We start from the raw sequence: 13,905 nt of genomic DNA, 5'->3' as shown, positions 1-13,905 counted from the left end.
CTCTTAATTAATTAAGTCTTAATTACAACGATCCTGTTCCAATTTTCTCCACTCCTCAAATCACTTTTCCCAATTTTCCCAATACTTGTTTTGTTTTGATCAGTAAACTGTTTGTCTTGTATAAACTTGCAGCAGGTAAACTCTATTATGCAACATACCTGCAGTCACAACTTCTTGACTTTTATTTCAAGAATGATCATATCACCTATGTATACATAAGAATGAAATATTTACTTTTTAATCGAATAAATATCTTTGTTTAAACTATAACAGAATAGTTTAACAAAGTTATTTATTCAATAATAATTGAACCACACCATGAGAAAACCAACATAATGCATTTATGACCAGCATGGATCCAGACCAGCCTGTGCATCTGTGCAGTCTGGTCAGGATCTATGCTGTTTGCTAACGGTTTCTCTAATTGCAATAGGCTTTGAAAGTGAACAGCATGGATCTTGACCAGACTGTGCAGATGCGCAGGCTGGTCTGGATCCATGCTGGTCACAAATGCACTATGTTGGTTTTCTCATGGTGCAGCTCAATTATTCTTTTTTTGATGTTCCAGTTTTTCAATATAGTTCTGTATAACTAAGTCATTCCTAATAAACTACATATTAAGTCATTTTAACTTGCTATACTAAAAAAAAAAACAATTATTTACTTGAATTCCATGAATATTTATAATTCTCTTTTTGCATTTTCATTAAAAAAAATTCTGATTCAAACATACTGGTTTTTCTTAGATATATTTAGTAAACATTTATAGATGATATTTAGTAACCTAAGTAACCCAAAATCCTTGAAATTCTATATTTCTTATCTTTATTCTAAATTTTCACATTTCAAAATGAAAACTATCTTGGAGAAACACACCTTTCTGTCTTAATATTTCTCAGTACATAATCATAATAAATTAAGGAAACTCCCGTTTTACGTAGAAACCAATATCCATTAATAAATATTTCAAGACGATTCCTTTTTTTGTTCTGAGAGTCAGGTTAAAATCAAAAATAACGATTTACAAAAAATATCAGTTTTTGTATTTAAAGACACATAATAAAAAAAGTATGAATAAATATATATAAAATCATTTATGAAAATACTTTTCAGAAAATTAAATTTACGTCTTTATGCTTGAATAAAGTCGTTTTACTTTTATTAATGCTTGAAAGGAAAAATAATCAGAGTCTGGCCATAAATCATTAAAACAAAAATTTAATTGAGTATATATTGTACTTGATATTTCATCTAAAATTTTTACGTATCAATATTATAGGTTTGATTTTTTAAAATCATTTTGACAGATGAATCATTTTATTTGATAAAAAAAATATATGTATAAAACTTCTCTATAACAAAACAGTAGATAATTATCAATTAAGTATTCAACTTGTGGTAATCCAAACATATATGATTTAAAGAAATATGATATCACATTTCCGAAAAAAATCCAGTCTGCATCAGAAACTTGCCTCACAAGTAGAAGGTGCATTTACAAAACTTTTACAAAAAAAGTTATCTAACAGAATTACTCATAACAGCATGTTTTTTATTCCCTAGCATTATTCCACTCAATTCCGATGATAATTTAAATGGTGCTCCAAGATCAGCGTGATATTCCGATATTATCCCCGATGACTGACAGAAAAAGTATGGGATAAGTATTTTTCTGATAAGCATTTGCATGTTTAAATAAGCATATAAAATGACACGTTTAGCCCCGTGATCAAAATCTATATATATACATCTCATTTATCGCATGATTTAGCTTTTTCTACTGATAAACGTCCATTGACCACCTTCCAAAAAAAAGAAAACATCATTTTCATGGAAATTATTTGATTGTATCAACAACCAAACAACAGGGTGTATTTCATCAAAATGCTTTGTTGTATATAAAAACATTTCTTTTTTGTCTTCTAAAGAAAGATTTCATCTAAAGCAGAAAAAAAAGGCAAAAATTTTATGTGAGCCAAAATTTGATTTCCTTAACCTATAGGTTTTGCTCTCAGCTTGCTTGAATATTTTCTAAAAGACTTAATTTTTCTAAGTTAGATTTTCTTGCAACATTTATGGAAAATAGGAAGCAAAAAAATACATGCATCAAACTGAGCAAAAACCATAATGCAAAGTTAAAACTTCAATAAAATATGCACTTAAATATCGATCAATACTGCTGGCTGTATCAAAGACCAATTAAAGGCGAGGTTAATTGATTATTTTCCTTATCTCAATGTTTCATGTTTGAAATTACCTTAAATGGTTTGATTATTTGAGTAATTTACCAGTTTTAACAATAAACTGAAATTGATTTTGCTTCATTAATTCAACAGTAGTTTCATTTCTAGATTAAAATGTTGCCATAATAAAAATGTCAAGAACAGTGATGATGATGATGATGATGATGTAATAATGATTAAAGTACTGTAGCAATTATAATGATGATAACAAAGATCATGGAAATGATGATGATGATGATGATGATGATGAAATACTAATAATGATAGAAGTGATGATGATGATGAAGACAAAAACAATGATGATGATGACGATGATGATACTGATAGTAAAAGCAATCATATCATGGCACTGACAAAGTTGTTATAATGATGACAGTGTTCACAATGACGATGATAATGATTTTTGTAATAATGATGATAATACTAACAATGTTGATGACAATGATGATAATGATGATGATGATGATGATACTGACAGTTACAGCAATCAGATGACGATAATGAGGGTTGTAATAATGACAACAGTATTGACAACAATGATGATGATAATGGTATGATGGTGAAGATGATAGCATTGACAATAATAATGATGATAATAAATGATAATGTTGATGATATAAAAGTAATCATGTTATAATAACAATCATAATCAAAAGGATGATGCTAATAGTGATTGTGGTGGAAATGATGATGATAATGAACCTAGTGATGTAGATGATTGAAATCATGATAATGATGTGAAAGTACAGAAAATATATTTTTTCTTCAAATGACACACACTTAAATAAAATACAATCCTTTTTTCCCCCAAAGAATATAAAAGTAACAAACACTTTGAATCAGTTAATAAAATTATTATTTCCGGTCTTTGCAAAAACATATTAAGAATACTTTTTAAACAAATTAGTTCCAAATTCAGTAGGAGTCTCATATTCCACGAACATTGTAGTTCAGTATCTTGCAATTACATGCTTAGACAAATAATTCATAAGTTTCCCTCAACTAGGTTCGATTTTCTTCCCCCATAAAACATTATACCATTATAATGTTTCAGGGCAAATTTTGATTTATCGCTCCCTAACAAAATGCATTGATTGTTTATTTTCATGGGAAAACAGTCTGCTTAAACCGCAGAAGCTTATACAATATAAATGTTTTAAAAATTATGAAAATACATTAAAACGTTTCGATTACAAGCAATTAAATTTACTATGCTTGACCAGTTTCATCTCCACCAGCGAAGAATGCTATGAAATAATAAAACACTATAATTATAAAATATTTATACACATCGAAGACTATGTGAAACATGTTTGTCACAATAATACATAATAAAATTTATTCAAATTTATTATATAATTAAATTAATGTTGCATGCCTTGTAATACGGTTTACTTTTTTGTAACGTACCCAAGCTAAAAGTAACTTTTTCACAGAAGAATATGCAGCTGTAAAAAGTCTCCATACTAAGGATTCAGTTTTGTTATATTTTCCGGTCCTTTGGGATTTTGGAGTGCATGCATTCAATAACCTATGTAATAGAATTCCGCTTAAGCCAGAGCTAAGGGACGAGAGAGATGTTGCACATTTCATTACCGCTCCTGAACAGACTCGAGCAAACAGTCTTATATTATTTTGTTTCAATGGTTGCATTCTATGCTTCCAAAGGATCTTTTCATAGTTCAATATTTCATCAGTTACTGGTGTTGGAAGCTTTGTTTTGTTTTCGACTGGGCCTTAAAAAAAGTTTTGTTTCCAAGTTGTTTTGGTTAAACAGACCATTTGTGACTTAAAAAGGATGTAGACCTCATCTGTTTTTCAGTATCGTTGGAATGGCATCTTCAAAATGTCGCAATTCAAACAGATAATAAAATGTGTGATCATCTATTTTTTGATCTGTTAAACTTTTAAAGATCAAATGGCAAGTAATTACCCTTATGAAAAACCTTCCCTATTGTCAGTGTGTGGTCAGTTTATGTCCAGTGTGTTTCCAGTCAATAATACTCTAAAATCCAGTTACTTGCCAGCCTATTTCCAGAGCTGACAATAAACTGATCCAGTGTGTTGCCACTGAATAACCATCATGTGTCCATGTGCTTGTCAGCTGATTTCCAGACCTGAAAACCAGCTGTAAAATTTAACTTCCAGTCTGCTGTCAGTTTATATACAGTTTGTTGTCAGTGATGTTTGTATGACGTTTTAACAAAATTTCATTGATTTTTCATATAAAACTATTTGAAGGAGCTAAATTATATAGAGGTTTTCTGGAAATAACACTGACAACAGTCTGGCCACAAACTGGTATGCAATGTCAATCTGGCAACACACTGGATACACAACAAGCGGCTTTTTGGACTTTCCAGTCTGTTGTCCTTGTATTGTCAGTGCACAGCCAGTCAACTGGAAATATTTTTCTGACAACACACTGGCATATTGCCTGTGTGTTGTCATTGTATTGTCAGTGTATAGTCAGTCACAACATGCCAGGCTCTCTGACATGGACAAGAGAAACACTTTAGCAAACTATCATTATTTAAAGTTTTAACTAAATTCCTTTATGCAGTACAAAGTTATGAGCACTTATACATTAGTGTTTTTTTTGTTTTGGGTTTTAATGCCGTTTTTCAACAGTATTTCAGTCATGTAACAGCAGGTATACATTAGTGTGGCAGATGGACTAGTTTTGTTTGTTTGTTTTGGGTTTAATGCTGTTTTTCAACAGTATTTCAGTCATGTAACAGGGGGCAGTTAACCTAACCAGTGTTCCTGAATTCTGTACCAGTATAAAAAACCTGTTCTCTGTAAGTAACTGCCAACTTCCCACTGAATCAGAGGTGGTGACTAATGATTTCAGACACAATGTCATTTATCAAATAGTCACGGAGAACATAAGCCCGTCCTAAGATCGATACTCGCGACCCCATGATCCGTAGATCGACGCTCTACCTACTGAGCTAAAGATGGACTAGTATCCCAATATATCGCTTACTAATCAGTGTTACTATTTTTTTTATTTCCCCCTAGGAAAATTGTCTTTATTACCATTGTATTGTCATAGCATTGTCAGTGTATGGGAAGTTTGTTTCCAGTTTAGTGTCAGTATATATTTTTTTCTATTTATCTTATTAATGTTTAATATGAATTTAATGTGACTTAAAACCTTCATTGCTTGTGACTCAATTTTAATACGAATTAAGATTTGCAATTTTCAGTTATCAATAATATATATTGAAACTAAAGGAAATTTGACAAAGATTATGGTAAATCTGCAAGTTTAATTTTACAGGTAGCGAAAATACATGACTTTTAAAATTTCTGTATCTGTTTAGCAAAAATACTTGTTGCAGACAGAATCTGTGTTACATTGAAAACAAGTAACTGTAAAATGATGAAAAAGTACCTTTACAATGTGCCCATCAGTGCTGGGAAAACTATTGAAACTGAAATAGTTTTGGAGGGGAAAAATGCAACACTCGGCATTTTGATAAGGTGTCTTGTAATATTTGTTTTGCTGTGAAAATTGCTAAGATGGGTATATTGCCAGTGTATTGCCATTGTGTAGCCAGTGCATTGTCAGAATCTGCTCTGAGTAAATTTATATCTAATGTACTGTCAGACAGACAGAAAATCCATACAATATTGTCACTTATGTAATTTTTATCTCGATTATTCAAAGAATAGAAGTTATTGGACATGCCCCTATGTTTTATTTTTTATATTTTTTTTATATTTTTTATATAATATAGATTGAAACTAATTACACACTTGTTCAATGTCATGACCTGACATGTACTAAGCAGGTCCCATAACTATACTTTTTTCCAAAATTAAGCCCCTTTTCCACATAGCATTTTTATGCCCCCGAAGGGAGGCATATAGTTTTTGAACCGTCTGTCAGTCTGTCAGTCTGTCTGTCCGCAATTTTTGTGTCCGGTCCGTATCTTTGTCATCGATGGATGGATTTTCAAATAACTTGCCATGAATGTGTACACAGTAAGACGACGTGTCGGTGCAAGACCCAGGTTCCGTAGCTCAAAGGTCAAGGTCACACTTAGACGTTAAAGGTCATTTTCATGATACTGCATTCGTGTCCGTCCATGTCTTCGTCATCGTGGATGGATTTCAAATAACTTGGCATGAATGTGTACCACAGTAAGACGACATGTCGCGCGCAAGACCCAGGTCGTAGCTCAAAGGTCAAGGTCACACTTAGACGTTAAAGGTCATTTTTCATGATACTGCATTCGTGTCGGTCCATATCTTTGTCATCGATGGATGATTTTCAAATAACTTGGCATGAATGTGTACCACAGTTAAGACGTACTATGTCGCGCGCAAGACCAGGGTCCGTAGCTCAAAGGTCAGGTCACACTTAAGAGTTAAAGGTCATTTTTCATGATACTGCATTCGTGTCCGGCCCATATCTTTGTCATCCATGGATGGATTTTCAAATAACTTGGCATGAATGTGTACCACAGTAAGACGACGTGTCGCGCGCAAGACCCAGGTCCGTAGGTGAAAGGTCCTAAACTCTAACATCGGCTATAACTATTCATTCAATGTGCCATCGGGGGCATGTGTCATCCTATGGAGACAGCTCTTGTTTGCTAAAGTTTTTGTATGCAAGCTGGTATCTCAGTACTCATTTAATTCGATTATAGAAATTATGTTTTTTATTTCCAGTTTCTTGCCATTTTCCTGCCAGATTTCTTCCAGACACTGGAAACAAGCTGACAATATTGTCAGTGTGTTTACATGCTGATTGTTATGAGCCAGTTTATTGTCATATAGTTTGCAGATTATTCCCAGAAACTGGAAATAATATGGAAATAGTGTCCATATTATTTTCAGCTAAACTTTTTTTCTTGGAAGTTTGTTCCCATATAGGAGTCAGATTATTTCCAGTTACCTTTTTTTTTTGACAGACTGTTGCCAGATCATTGACAGTTACCTTGCAGCTTAATGCCAGTTTGTTTCCATATTTCATTTTCGTAAGGGTATCAGCAATTATCGAGATGCCTAATGTAAGTTTTGCTGTTCATATATCGATCTTGGTTAAGGTAATTTTCGATCTTTTGTAAGTATCCTAATATTTATGATTTTTGATATTTCTTTCTCCAAATGGTTACTATGATATTTATGCAAAAACAAAACTGTTTAAGGAAAAATAAACTACTCTTAATTGTTACAGAATGAAATGGCAATTTGTAGATTTTAGCCTAGACAGTTAGTTCAGAGTTTAGTTTTCCTTTATGGCAGTGGCAAAAATTGTAAACAACTTGTTCTGAAGCTGGACCATGTGTAATACACATCAACGATACGGGAGTGATCCCGAGGGTTAAAAAAAACTGCATTTTACGTGAGCATCTATGGTATGTACTTTTGTCATTGAAATGGGCGAGGAGTAAACAAATTTGGATATGAAATTTACTTTTTGTGTGATTTAGAATGATGAACGTCATTTGTCAAATCAAGGAAACATCCCAATCCTAATCACACCTATTCAGTCAGAAAACATCATACCACGTTGCTACATTAAGGTAAGAAGTGAGCATCATATCCTTTGTCACAGCAAGGTACGAAGGGAACATCATATCCTTTGTCACAGCAAGGTACGAAGGGAACATCATATCCTTTGTCACACCAAGGTACGAAGGGAACATCATATCCTTTGTCACAGCAAGGTACGAAGGGAACATCATATCCTTTGTCACACCACGGTAAGAAGGGAACATCATATCCTTTGTCACACCAAGGTAAGAAGGGAACATCATATCCTTTGTCACAGCAAGGTACGAAGGGAACATCATATCCTTTGTCACACCAAGGTACGAAGGGAACATCATATCCTTTGTCACAGCAAGGTACGAAGGGAACATCATATCCTTTGTCACACCAAGGTAAGAAGGGAACATCATATCCTTTGTCACACCAAGGTAAGAAGGGAACATCATATCCCTTGTCACACAAAGGTAAGAAGTGAACATCATATCCCTAACACAAAGGTAAGAAATAGGACTGGGACGATTACTCGTTTAATTGGATCCGATTTGATTTCTAGGTGAAACCGGTTTCAACTTTGCAAAACCGTTAATTGCTCTCAGTCAGTAAACATCACGAGCTGTACTTTATCTTTATACATTTTTAGGCCAGCACATAGATCCACAGTAATATTTCCGCTAAAACACATGAACTGAACATAATAAATAGTCTCAGTTTTGCCTCTTGTGATATATCTAAAATAAAATACACCAAAATATGACTTACTGATTGTCACATTGCTTGCAATTGATAAAGTCCGTAAGTTCTAATGAATTCAGCTACTAGAAGTACCTTGATACGGTCGTTAGGAAAGAAAACAGCATTTTCAATATGGCGGCCGATTAACCGGTTTGATTCGATTTCAAACAAATGATTAACCGGTTTCAAAATTTTGAGATCGTCCCAGCCCTGGTAAGAAATGAACATCATATCCCTTGGCACACAAAGGAAAGAAGTGAACATCTTATCCCTTGTCACACCAAGGTAAGAAGTGAACATCATATCCTTTGTCACACAAAGGAAAGAAGTGAACATCTTATCCCTTGTCACACCAAGGTAAGATGTGAACATCATATCCCTTGTCACACAAAGGTAGAAAGTGAACATCATATCCCTTGTCACACCAAGGTAAGAAGTGAATATCTCGTCCCTTGTAACATCAAAACAATCAGTTATCATAACATCCCTTGTTACATCAATGAAAGCATGCAATCAGGGAAATCACATCAGATAGGGCAATCTGGAAACATCACATCCCTTGTCACATTCAGGCAATCGGGGAACATCACATCCTTTGTCACATTCAGGCAATCAGGGACTATCACATCCCTTGTCACATTCAGGCAATTGGGGAACATCACATCCTTTGTCACATCCTGAGGCAGTCAAGGAACATCATATCCCTTGTCACATCTAAAACAGTTATCACTTCCAGGCAATCTGGGAACATCAAATGCCTAAATTGTCATATCCACACAATCAGGGAACATCACATCCCTTAATTGTCACATCCAGGCAATCAGGGAATATCACATCCCTTGTCACATCTAAAACACTTATCGTATCCAGGCAATCTGGGAACATCACATGCCTAAATTGTCACATCCAGACAATCAGGGAACATCACATCCCTTAATTGTCACATCCAGACAATCAGGGAACATCACATCCCTTGTCACATCAGAGAAGGCAATCAAGAAGCATCTATCCCTTGTTACATCCAGGCAATCAGAGAACATCACATCCCTTATCACATCAAGCCAGTAAGGAAATATCCTATCCCTTGTCACATCAAAAGCATGGAATATCAAATCTCTTGTCACACCAAGGTAAGCTTTGAACATCACATCCCTTGTCCCATCAAGAAAATCAAGGAACATCACATGATTCCCTTGTCACATATGGACAAACAGGGAAACACTACGTCCCTTGTCGCATACAGGCAACCAGAACATCACATCCCATGCCCATAAATGCAATATTACTCACATCAAGGTAATCAGGCAGGGATTCAGACTATTTGGAATTTGCAAGATGGCTTCCTCACATGAAGAATTCAACACCTGAGTATGGCTCGAACCTTACATCAGTGAGGGGCAAGTGATTTGAAATTGAATTCAGCGACCGTAACCACTCGACCACACAGGGCACACCTTAAAGTTGAGTTTGACACGAATAGAATATGGATAAAAAGTTAACAAAAGAACTGAAAGAGTTATAGCATCTAGGCATCCTGGCTGATCATGATCTCTGGAAGCTTACAATATAACATAATAGAGTCATCTCCCTTGACTTCCATACAGAAGAACTGAATCTTAATGAAAACTACAACAGACACATCTATCACTTTATCTGACATCTTATTCCATGGGTTTGTAAACAATATTTGTAAATGTTTATTCATTAGAATTCCTGTGTGTAATGAATTCCTAGACGATCTATGAAGGACAAAATTAATACAGGAGGACTATCACCAGGACTGACAGAGACAGAGCAGTGAAAAAAGACAGAATATCTAAATATGATTGGTATGTATTCCTTTATTTTGTGGAATCATATTGGAGAGATTTCGTTGTTTAGGCCAAAACAACTATTTTGTGGGAATATAAATTCGCTGACATCAAGTTTTTGCACATGAAAGGAGTAGAAATTTTACTTTGTTCATCTGGATTTAATTTTGCAGATGCAGTTTCAACCATAAAATGCATACACCTTAGTTCCCTACAATTGCCAATGATTTCACAGCTTAAGGAATTCAGACAGCTTGAAAGGCAGAATCAGTTGTGTCAAACCTGATAAGGAATACGGAATTCAGACAGCATACTTTTATGGAGTAGTTGTCCCTTTTATGCACAATATTATTTGGGATCCTCCTAGAAATGGCACTTATCTGTAAATGTTCATGGAGGCTGAGTAATTAAACAATTCCTTTGTGACAATGAATAAGAGCCGATCATAAGGCTACTTGAGAATACATCAAAGAAAACCATCCATATCACATGGAAACAAGAATAATATGTCAACATTGTAGGATGTTCAACACTGAAAATGCTTGATATGATATTTTCCACTTGATGTTGATAACACATACCAAGTTTTATTAGAATCAGAGCACGCTAGGTACTGTAGTGGAATGAATGAATGAATGAATGAATGACTGAATGAATGAATATCCTTGAACTTTACGGCAACACCATGCCAAAAAAGGTGACATCATGATATCGCCTTATGATATCACCAACAGTGGGATATACTGAAGAATGGAACAGGAATTAAATTTTGCAAATTTGAAATTTTGAGTATGATCGAAAGGTTAAATATTCCAGAAATTGTAAAAATGGTAATACTATCCTACATCAATTTGAATTTTACCGTAATGGTGAATATTTATGCAAGGATTATTTTTTGCAAGATTTAGGGCGTAGCGAATATAGCAAAAATTCAACCTGAGAAAAATTCTGCTTTTACAGTAAGCACCTTGGGTCTTTGATGTTGAGTGCATGAACATGCATCTTCAAATAACATACGAAATGACAACATTCGGAAACATTTCCCTAGAGTCATCTCAAAACTACTGTTACTCTGTATCATTTGTATTCATTGAAAGCATGACTGTTATCGAATGTACTTTTACAAAAGAAATTAATCTGTAACAGGACATCCTAGCTAGCAATTTCCTTCCTTTTTAGACACTGTTCAAACATATTTGCAAGCATTTGCATATTTCCAATTAATTGTTAGACAAATATGTCAATATCAAAATGAATCAGGTCCCATGAATAACCAATCCTTTACTGGTAAACACGCATTTTAACTTGAAAATATATGCATTGAGCGCACTTTCAGCCACAGATACCTGGAAGTGGACTGAAGCAGCGAAAACGCATGTCATGACAAAATATGGGAATGGTAGGTAAAAAGAACTGGGCTCAATCCACTTCTGTCGGTTGAAAAAATGGCATGAGAGCTACCTTGTATTATTTTTATAATCATCGGTGAACAATGAATATTTTAAAGAAGCATTTAGCCATTTAAATAGAAAATTGTGGGTTATTTAGTGAAAACATATGTAAACAATTTCAGTAGGATAAAAACTGGTCAAATCATGGTGAGAAGTCAACACAGCGCCCATTTGTCCAGCTGCAGGGTACTTATATTAGGGTAATTTAAAAGATTACCATATATTACCTAATAAATGCCCTTCCCATAATAAATGCTCTTCTCCCACCCATTATTACAAAGTAAAACAAGAGCTCTGCCAAGCGGGGCAATATATGCCTGAAGGGTTATATCAGAGGATGGGAGCAAAATTTAAAGAACTTGACTGTTGAAGCCTAAAGGACTGGAACAACAAAGGGAAGAAATTAAAAAAGAAATTCTAAGTCCACAAAAAAAATCTAAGTCCACAAAAAAATCCTTTATTGGTACAGAATATGTCAAAATATACCTAAAACTTGGAGGTACCATTCATATTGTACACAGAAAAGTGGTTTCAGTTTTTCCGTGCGGCCAATAATAAAAAGTTACAAAATAAGCTATTTATAGTAACATAAAAGAGAAGTAATAATTAAAAAAAAATGGGGGATCTGCCAAAAAAGAAACAAGAAAACGGTAATGCAGAGCACACAGGAAACAAAGTCAAATGACCTTTGTCCCCTAAGAGTGACCTTGACCTTGAAGCAAGCCATCCAAAATGTGCTCCAAGTCGTCTCAATGTGGTGTACATTTGTGCCATATTTCTTTGAAATCCTTCAAGCTGTTCAAGAGTTACAGAGCAGACACAATCAAACTCATATGAGCTTTGACCCCCAAGTGTGTGACCTTGACCTTGGAGCTACCCTGGCGTCTGGGTCTTGCGCATGACACATCATCTCATTTTAGGGAGCATTTATGCCAGGTAATTTTAATATCCCTTGATGACTGGCAGAGTTATGAACCAGACACGAAACAGACCCTATTAACCTCTGACCTATATGTGTTATCTTAACCTTAGAGCTAGGGGTCTGGGTTATGTGCATGGCACATCCTCTTAGTATGGTGAACATTTTGCTAAGTTGTTTCAAAATCCCTCTATGGATGGCAGAGTTACAACCGAGAAATAATTTACACAGGCATTGACAGTACGATTTTAATACGCCCAATTTCGGGGGCAAAAAAACAAGGCCATTGTAGAAAAATTTTTGATCCGAACATACAGAACTACTTTAAATCATGATTCTTAGTCCACTGAATAAAAAATTTAAAGACAGAGATTCTTCGTGTTTGGCTCCAGTGTGCTAATAACATGTACTGACAACGGTCCCATCTCAACTTGGCTGTCTCATTATTTATATATTTACAATTTTTCGTTTGATCATTGTTCTAAAAGTTAATATTTAATCATAAAGCATTTTAAATAGTGCAATAGTTCTTAGATGGTTTCTGCAAAGGCACCATAGCAACAATGCAACAGACATCACGCGATCTATAAAACCAAACTGTGACAGAATTCTCTGGAAAATCAATTCTTAGAAAATAATTTCCATAATGATTTCAATTTTTTCGTCTCTTGAGTGAACTTCCTTAAGATATAATTGGAAACAAATACTTCTTGGATTTTATCAGAAAAAAACTTAAAATTAGCAAAGCTTCTGATTATCAGCTCAATCTGCAATTAGTAGAACAGTAGCGTGAATTCTATTATTACTAAGAATTTTAACATTTTTGGCCCCATTCATACTCATCTGACTTAGAAAAAAATGTTCTTAAACTGTGTCTAGTATGTGATAATTTCTTGAATGTTACACAGATATTCTGTGGAAAACACCCTCAACAGATGCACTGCTGAAAACACCCTCAACAGATGTACTGTGGTATACACCCTCAAAAGATGCACTGTCTTATACATTCTCAACAGATACACAGTGGTATACACCTTAAACAGATGCAATGTGGTATACGCCCTCAACAGATGCACTGTGGTATACACCCTCAACAGATGCACTGCTGAAAACACCCTCAACAGATGCACTATGGTATACACCCTCAAAAGATGCACTGCTGAAAACACCCTCAACAGATGCACTGTGGTATACACCCTCAAAAGATGCACTGTCTTATACATTCTCAACAGATACACAGT

General features: G+C 34.6%; 1 protein-coding gene across 5 annotated transcripts in view; it reads right to left on the bottom strand.

Moving 5' to 3' along the window:
• The window catches only part of LOC123527464 (rap1 GTPase-activating protein 1-like), a 183,582-nt gene that overhangs the window by 142,532 nt on the left and 27,145 nt on the right, over positions 1 to 13,905 (bottom strand). The window lies entirely within an intron of this gene.

This window comes from Mercenaria mercenaria, chromosome 14 (genome assembly GCF_021730395.1).
Source record: "Mercenaria mercenaria strain notata chromosome 14, MADL_Memer_1, whole genome shotgun sequence".
Taxonomy (NCBI): domain Eukaryota; kingdom Metazoa; phylum Mollusca; class Bivalvia; order Venerida; family Veneridae; genus Mercenaria; species Mercenaria mercenaria.
Note: the sequence above shows the minus strand (reverse complement) of the source record. Positions and strands in the feature narration are given on the sequence as shown.